The following is an 8,030-nucleotide window of genomic DNA, read 5'->3' as shown; positions in this document are numbered from 1 at the left end:
TGTTCTAGAATTATTTTTACTGTTTTCCATGTTTTAATGGAATTAAAAAAACAAGATTTTCTTACCTTTGAAAAATATGAAAACCGTTGCATGGAAATTTGTAACTTCTGCATCAACAGCACTTTATTTAATTATTAAATCTTTAACTGCTGGAATTGTTGACAAAAATAACTGACAAGACACTGTTCATTAATTATTAAATAAGGAAATCAAATGACTACAGGACACCTACATTTGCTGTTAAAAGGACAAGAGGACTGACCTTTTGTATGATACTTATAAGTTGCTTTCTTAGTATGTGATCAATTATTGAGTCTAAAATGATATATTCTTGGGGTATGAAACTAGTGTTGTGAATAGTGAGCAGAAGATAAAGTAATTGATAACTGGAAATGAAAATACAAATACTTTAATTGTAATTGCCAGATGTCCCAAAAATACTAAGTTATTAAAAAAATAAAAGTGGGAGGAGAAAAGAAACCAAACAAAAAAGTGGAAAAACTCAGCTACGTATAACGATTATATAATGTGTCATGTATGTATGTATGTATAGTCACATTGGACTTCCCCACATCCTTTATTGCTGTAGAGAAAAAATTAGATTGCAAATTCAGTTTAAATTCAGTTCAGTGTCATATGTACAGCAGGTTAATGTCAGTTTCCCATCATTTCAACTTCATTTTGATATCAGTTGATCAGTTGAATCTCAGTTCACTTTTATAGCTTGAACAAGCGCTGTAGGTAGAGATGAGCGTAATGACCTAATTACGATTTCGCAAAATTTCGCGTAATTAGTGTAATTACGATTATGGCCGTAAGTACATAATCGTAATGAAGAAGGATTTCGCGAAATTTCGCGTAAGCGTAATTTTCGCATTACAGTCGTATCGTGCCGTAATTTCGCATTAAACGCTACCGTAATTTCGCGCTAAACCGTAACGCTCCGTATAATATAAAAAAGCCGCCGACTTTAAGGGTTAATAGCAAAGCCCCCTTAAATGCTAAGAGCCTCAAATTTGGAGAATATATTAAGGAGATCAGGAGGAATAAGAGGAAAATTTTTTTTTTCAAAAAGACCTTATAGTTTTTGAGAAAATCGATGTTAAAGTTTCAAAGGAAAAATGTAAACATTTAAAAACCCGCCGACTTTAACGGTTAATAGCAAAGCCTGCTTAAAGTTTAGGAACACCAAATTCCCAGGGTATATTAAGGGGATCAGTGGGAATAAGAGGAAATTTTTTTTTTCAAAAAGACCTTATAGTTTTTGAGAAAATCGATTTTTAAGTTTCAAGGGCGAAAATGTCTTTTAAATGCGGAAAATGTCAGTTTTTTTTGCACAGGTAACAATAGTGTATTATTTTCATAGATTCCCCCAAGTGGGAAGAGTTTTACTTACTTCATTCTGAGTGTGGGAAATATAAAAAAAAACGACGTAGGGTCCCCCCTCCCAGACCTCTTTAACCCCTTGTCCCCCATGCAGGCTGGGATAGCCAGAATGCGGAGCACCGGCCGCGTGGGGCTCCACACCCTGACTATACCAGCCCGCATGGTCCATGGATTGGGGGGTCTCGGAAGGGGAGGGGCAGCCAAGCTTTCCCCTCCCCCTCCGAGCCCTTGTCCAATCCAAGGACAAGGGGCTCTTCTCCACCTCCGATGGGCGGTGGAGGTGGAGGCCGCGATTTCCTGGGGGGGAGGTTCATGGTGGAATCTGGGAGTCCCCTTTAAAAAGGGGTCCCCAGATGCCCACCCCCCCTCCCAGGAGAAATGAGTATAGAGGTACTTGTACCCCTTACCCATTTCCTTTAAGAGTTAAAGTAAATAAACACACAGACACTTAGAAAAAGTATTTTAATTGAACAAAAAACATAACCACGAAAAAAGTCCTTTAATATTCTTAATTAACCATTAATACTTACCTGTCCCTTTAAATAAATGATCCCTCGCAATATCCTCGGAAATGTTCTATCAGTTACAATGTAACAAAGTTATTACAATGTAACAACTTTGTTACATTGTAACTACGCCGCACCCGACGTCACTCACCGCCGCAGCCGCGTCTGTGCTGCAGGACCCGACAGAGCTCTGAGCTATAGCTCAGAGCTCTCTAAGCATCTTTGTATTTGGGCTCCAAGGAGCCCCATTGGTCCTTTAAATCAGAAGGAACCCCATTGGTCTGCTAAGGACCAATGGGGCTCCTTGGAGCCCAAATACAAAGATGCTTAGAGAGCTCTGAGCTATAGCTCAGAGCTCTGTCGGGTCCTGCAGCACAGACGCGGCGGCGGCGGCGGCGGTGAGTGACGTCGGGTGCGGCGTAGTTACAATGTAACAAAGTTGTTACATTGTAATAACTTTGTTACATTGTAACTGATAGAACATTTCCGAGGATATTGCGAGGGATCATTTATTTAAAGGGACAGGTAAGTATTAATGGTTAATTAAGAATATTAAAGGACTTTTTTCGTGGTTATGTTTTTTGTTCAATTAAAATACTTTTTCTAAGTGTCTGTGTGTTTATTTACTTTAACTCTTAAAGGAAATGGGTAAGGGGTACAAGTACCTCTATACTCATTTCTCCTGGGAGGGGGGGTGGGCATCTGGGGGACCCCTTTTTAAAGGGGACTCCCAGATTCCACCATGAACCTCCCCCCCAGGAAATCGCGGCCTCCACCTCCACCGCCCATCGGAGGTGGAGAAGAGCCCCTTGTCCTTGGATTGGACAAGGGCTCGGAGGGGGAGGGGAAAGCTTGGCTGCCCCTCCCCTTCCGAGACCCCCCAATCCATGGACCATGCGGGCTGGTATAGTCAGGGTGTGGAGCCCCACGCGGCCGGTGCTCCGCATTCTGGCTATCCCAGCCTGCATGGGGGACAAGGGGTTAAAGAGGTCTGGGAGGGGGGACCCCACGTCGTTTTTTTTTTATATTTCCCACACTCAGAACGAAGTAAGTAAAACTCTTCCCACTTGGGGGAATCTATGAAAATAATACACTATTGTTACCTGTGCAAAAAAAACTGACATTTTCCGCATTTAAAAGACATTTTCGCCCTTGAAATTTAAAAATCGATTTTCTCAAAAACTATAAGGTCTTTTTGAAAAAAAATGTTTTCCTCTTATTCCCACTGATCCCCTTAATATACCCTGGGAATTTGGTGTTCCTAAACTCTAAGCAGGCTTTGCTATTAACCGTTAAAGTCGGCGGGTTTTTAACTGTATACATTTTTACTTTGAAACTATAACATCGATTTTCTCAAAAACTATAAGGTCTTTTTGAAAAAAAAATTTTCCTCTTATTCCTCCTGATCTCCTTAATATATTCTCCAAATTTGAGGCTCTTAGCATTTAAGGGGGCTTTGCTATTAACCCTTAAAGTCGGCGGCTTTTTTATATTATACGGAGCGTTACGGTTTAACGCGAAATTACGGTAGCGTTTAATGCGAAATTACGGCATGAACGAAACGCAAAATTACGCTTTGAAAATTACGCTTACGGTATTTTCAATTACGATTTTAATGGCAATTACGCTACCGTAATTTCGCATCGTAATCGCAAATTTCGCATGCGTAATTTTAGTAATGCGAAATTACGAAAATTTCGGCTCAACACTAGCTGTAGGTTAACGGAATGTAAATTGAAAAAAAACAAACAAACGTATTTTAGATGTCTAAATGAATTAAGCCTTAAAGGACCACTTTCGTGAACAATTATAAAATTTAAAATACATGCGTATGCATAAGTCTAAAATTTGTTCCAATGCAGAATGCACAATACCTTTCTTTTTACCCACATCACTGTATCTTACAATAGATTGTAAAAATCTGACAGATCTGTCAGGTTTTGGTCAAGTCCATCTCATCATGGGGATTCTCAGTGTTTTTTTTTTTCAAAGCACTTACTGAACAGCAGTTGCTTAGTCTAACTGCCAAATCTGTGTGCAAGGAGTAGGGAGGACAGCTAGCATATGTGTATAGATCCTTTGCAGAGAGTGCTTTTGTAAAGAATAAAGAAAATAATAAAAATCCCCCTTGAGGAGTTGGACTAGTCCACGGCATGTCAGATTTGTCAGATTTTTACTGCCTTTTGTAAGCGACAGCAACATAGGAGAAAAGTAATTTAAAGTGCATTTTACTATGAGAAATGTACTTCTTATTGTTATCTGTACACGTGTAGTTTAAATTTTAGGCGATAATGGTCCTTTAAGGTTGGCAGATAAAGAACAGGAAAATATGGATCTTGTTACTAAAATCCCTTAAAAATGTAAGTTTCTGCCAGGTGTTTCAGGCAAAGAAACTCTGCATATGACTGAAATATCACTTTTAGATCTATTTATATCCAATAAGTAAATAAATATTAAAACGGTGGTATTAGTAAAACTTATCCCATATGCTCTTAATTGAATAAGCTACGGAATCATGTACATTATAAGGTATTTTGTATTTAAAGTTAAAGTTTATAGAAAAGCTTGTAAGCATACAAGTAGATCAAGCTGTAAAACTACATATACCGTCGACAGGCAATATTAACAACTGTAGACAGAATAACTACATGTGAGACATCACTAGGGTTGGCAATGCTTAGGAGAACTCATGAAGAAACATGTGATCAGTTTGATCAGCTGACAGATTTGTAAGGTTCTGATTTGCTGTGATGACTTCCTGGTTTAACACATGATCATGACCAGCAAATCAGAGCCTTACAAATCTACCAGCTGATCAAACTGATCACATGCCTCTCCATGAGTTCTCCTAAGCATTGCCATCCCTAGACATCACCTGACCATCAATATAATATTGCCAATATTGAATATGGAGGACATGGGTTCATCATCCCTTCTTACTCCACATCTAGATGACTCACATTCCCTGGTACAACAGACCTGCATTTCAATATTTCCCCAGAGTATAACAACAAAAGACCAGAATACAGTATAAGGAATTAACTGAAGCAGACATTAATGTATGTTGATGCATTTCTGAAGTACATTATGTTTGTATCTTACATTTGCTGAGGATGTGTCTAGTAGTTGAATGTATTCTATTGTATTATGTTCAGTTAAATAAATTATTTATTTTAGGATGGCATTAAATGATTCTTCTGTCTATTTAATTAATTACAGTTCACAGTAAAAGGTAAATTCCACATAAATAAATACAGTAACACCTAGATCATATACACATGACATGACACCTTAGAAGGAAACTCAAGCCACAACATCCCATTTCTGCCTTGGCTAGGGAAGAGAAGCGTAAGTGCAATAAGTTCTCACAGATAGGCGCAAGGGTGAGTGAGTGTGGGGAACTAGAGCACCTGTCCCAGCAAAGATATCCAACTACCATTGTTATTGGGAATGCCACTTATAATTACCCAGCACAATCAGTCACTTTGAAGCCATGCCTTCCTATTAGAGACTGGCAGCCACTGCATTCATGAATGTCTAATATTCACCAGGGAGGGGTGACTTCATTCTTCCCTTTGCATGTTCATGTGACTAAAGGGGGAGTGGTTCGGACTGACTGTGTGTGGTGTGAGTAAGTAGTTGGAGGTCACTGAGGAAGAGATGAGGATGTAAGAATTAGAGCAAAAGGCTTTTTCCTTTTTTTCTGCTGCAAAAACTTTTTTATGCATAATTAATGTAAAAAATGTTCTGTTAAATACCTGTTTAAAACAGTTGTGCTTGAATTGGGGCTTAAAAATAAATGCCTAAAGTGTATCTCTGGTCACTGAAAAAGGACGTTACTGCTATTTGGCCAGTTGAAAATCCAACTTTATTATTTATTATTAATATTATCATTAGAAACCATTTGGAGTTTATCCTGAAATGCTAACGCACAGATTGCTGTACATGTAATTTTTCCCCTGGCCTGATCTACTTTCTTCTACTTTTCCTTCTTCGTTCAAAATCATGAGAAATTCTTATCTAGTTTCATCTCCTTCTCTGGCCTAAACAATTCTTGTCTAAACAATTCCCTTTATTTCTTTTTATTTCTCATCACTAATAAAGCCTGTAGCATCAGTTGATGTAAAGTTAGGTCAGTGAGTAGTGAGAAACAGCAGATAAACAGTTGGAACAATGATGGAAAAATGGAAAGATCTACTGTAAATTCACCTGCAATATAAATTTTGCTGGCATGTTTTTGCTTTGGATAAAATCACACAATTCTAATTTCCAGGAACATAAAATGGTATTTTAGCTTTTTTTACATTTTAAATATAATAGAAAAAATGTAATGTAGGGAGGAGAAAAAAACAAGGAAGTTAAAACGAGGAACATTTTTATACATTTTAAAGTACATCTGAACTTAAAGTCTACCTGAGACAGGGGATATAAAAAATATATACATACCTGGTTGCTTAAAAACAAGAAGAGAATCGAGAGCCCAATATGGTGCAGTATTGTCAGGTAAAATGAAGAGTTCAATACAATTTTATGTATATATTATACTCACAAACACGGGTTACCAATAGGCAACCACTTTAAATGCAGGTGGGGAGCATTAGGACCTGACCCCACTCAGGTTAAAAAGTCGCTCTCTGTAGATAGTAGATAGGGATGCACCCCTCCACCCAGGGTGGACTAGAAGATCAGCAAAAACTCAGTATACAGAGGCGCCAGAGTAGAGTAAAACGTTTTAAAAACCGCTTAAAAGGAGAGGGGGATGTTAAGGTGGACTCACCTCCCTCTTACAAAAAAAGAAAACTCACTTGAGTCTCAATAAAATAGAATTGTCAAGTAATTTATTCAACTCCACAAATGCAACGCGTTTCGCGGGCGTGACCCCGCTTCCTCAGGCAAAAATGGGAGCACAACTGGAATAAAAACAAAATATACACAAAATAACTACCCACAGAATTGCAACAATTGGCGCAGCAGATAATTGGTAGAGAACACATAAAATAATTGCTACATAAAGCATTGCTACAAAAAAAAAAAAAAAAAAAACATTTTCCGCCCACATAAACACAGGGCTATGCAAACAAGCTTAGATGTCAGAAATCAAATAGCTAAGGCTTAATGCTCCCAGATTAAAGGAATCATATTGTATGTCTCAAAGTGAAACAGTTACATGGTAGAGCTGGGTATAGGCCACGGTCTATTCCCAGATAGCATATAGAGCTTTATATGGACACAAAAAGGATTAAAATAAACTGCAAGCATAAAGTATAAGATAACTTACCTCAGTGGGTCAAGCAATACGTTTGAGCGCCTCTGTGTCAGTATGAAGTGAGGCTTGCTTTAAATGGGAAGAGAGGTTAAACTGACAGGACTGAAGTCCAATCAGGAATGTTTGGTAACAGGAAGTATTTGGTAACAGGAGGTGTGAACAACTTTGCACAGGAAGTGAATCTCTCCAGTGGAATAGTTACGAAATCCCCAGCAGTGGCTGGGACATGGGATAACCAGCAATGGCTGGATAGAGTAATGGTCAAGGGCTCTGCCTCTGACACAGGCGACCCGGGTTCAAAACCCGGCTCCACCAGTTCAGCAATTTTTTGTGGCAGCTAGACAATTCATGTAACTTTTAGCCATGGATGTTCGTATAAAGATGTCACTGGGTGTGCACATGTATACATACGGATTCAGGTGTAAAACGGTAAAAATGGTAAAATATAACAGTATGAGTGTTTTTTAAAAACCATATAAACATGCCAACAGTATATAATAAAAGTATACATGAGATAGAGCATAAGAGGCTGCCAATGATAAAAATGTGAACACAATGTTATTATAAAAATGTGGGTAATGATGATATAAAATAAATAAAAAAAAATAATAAATAAATATATACACATACACATATATATATGTATATACATACATACATACATACACATAAAAACGTAGACGTATAAAAGTAACATCTATAAATTTTGACATCATAAAAGGGGTCAAGAGTAAGAAAGATATAAAAGAGAGGACCATTAAAAGCATAAAACCCGGGTCGCCTGTGTCAGAGGCAGAGCCCTTGACCATTACTCTATCCAGCCATTGCTGGTTATCCCATGTCCCAGCCACTGCTGGGGATTTCGTAACTAT

Source organism: Hyperolius riggenbachi, chromosome 6 (genome assembly GCF_040937935.1).
Source record: "Hyperolius riggenbachi isolate aHypRig1 chromosome 6, aHypRig1.pri, whole genome shotgun sequence".
Lineage (NCBI taxonomy): Eukaryota > Metazoa > Chordata > Amphibia > Anura > Hyperoliidae > Hyperolius > Hyperolius riggenbachi.
The sequence above is the reverse complement of the archived record's forward strand: the minus strand, read 5'-3'. Positions refer to the sequence as shown.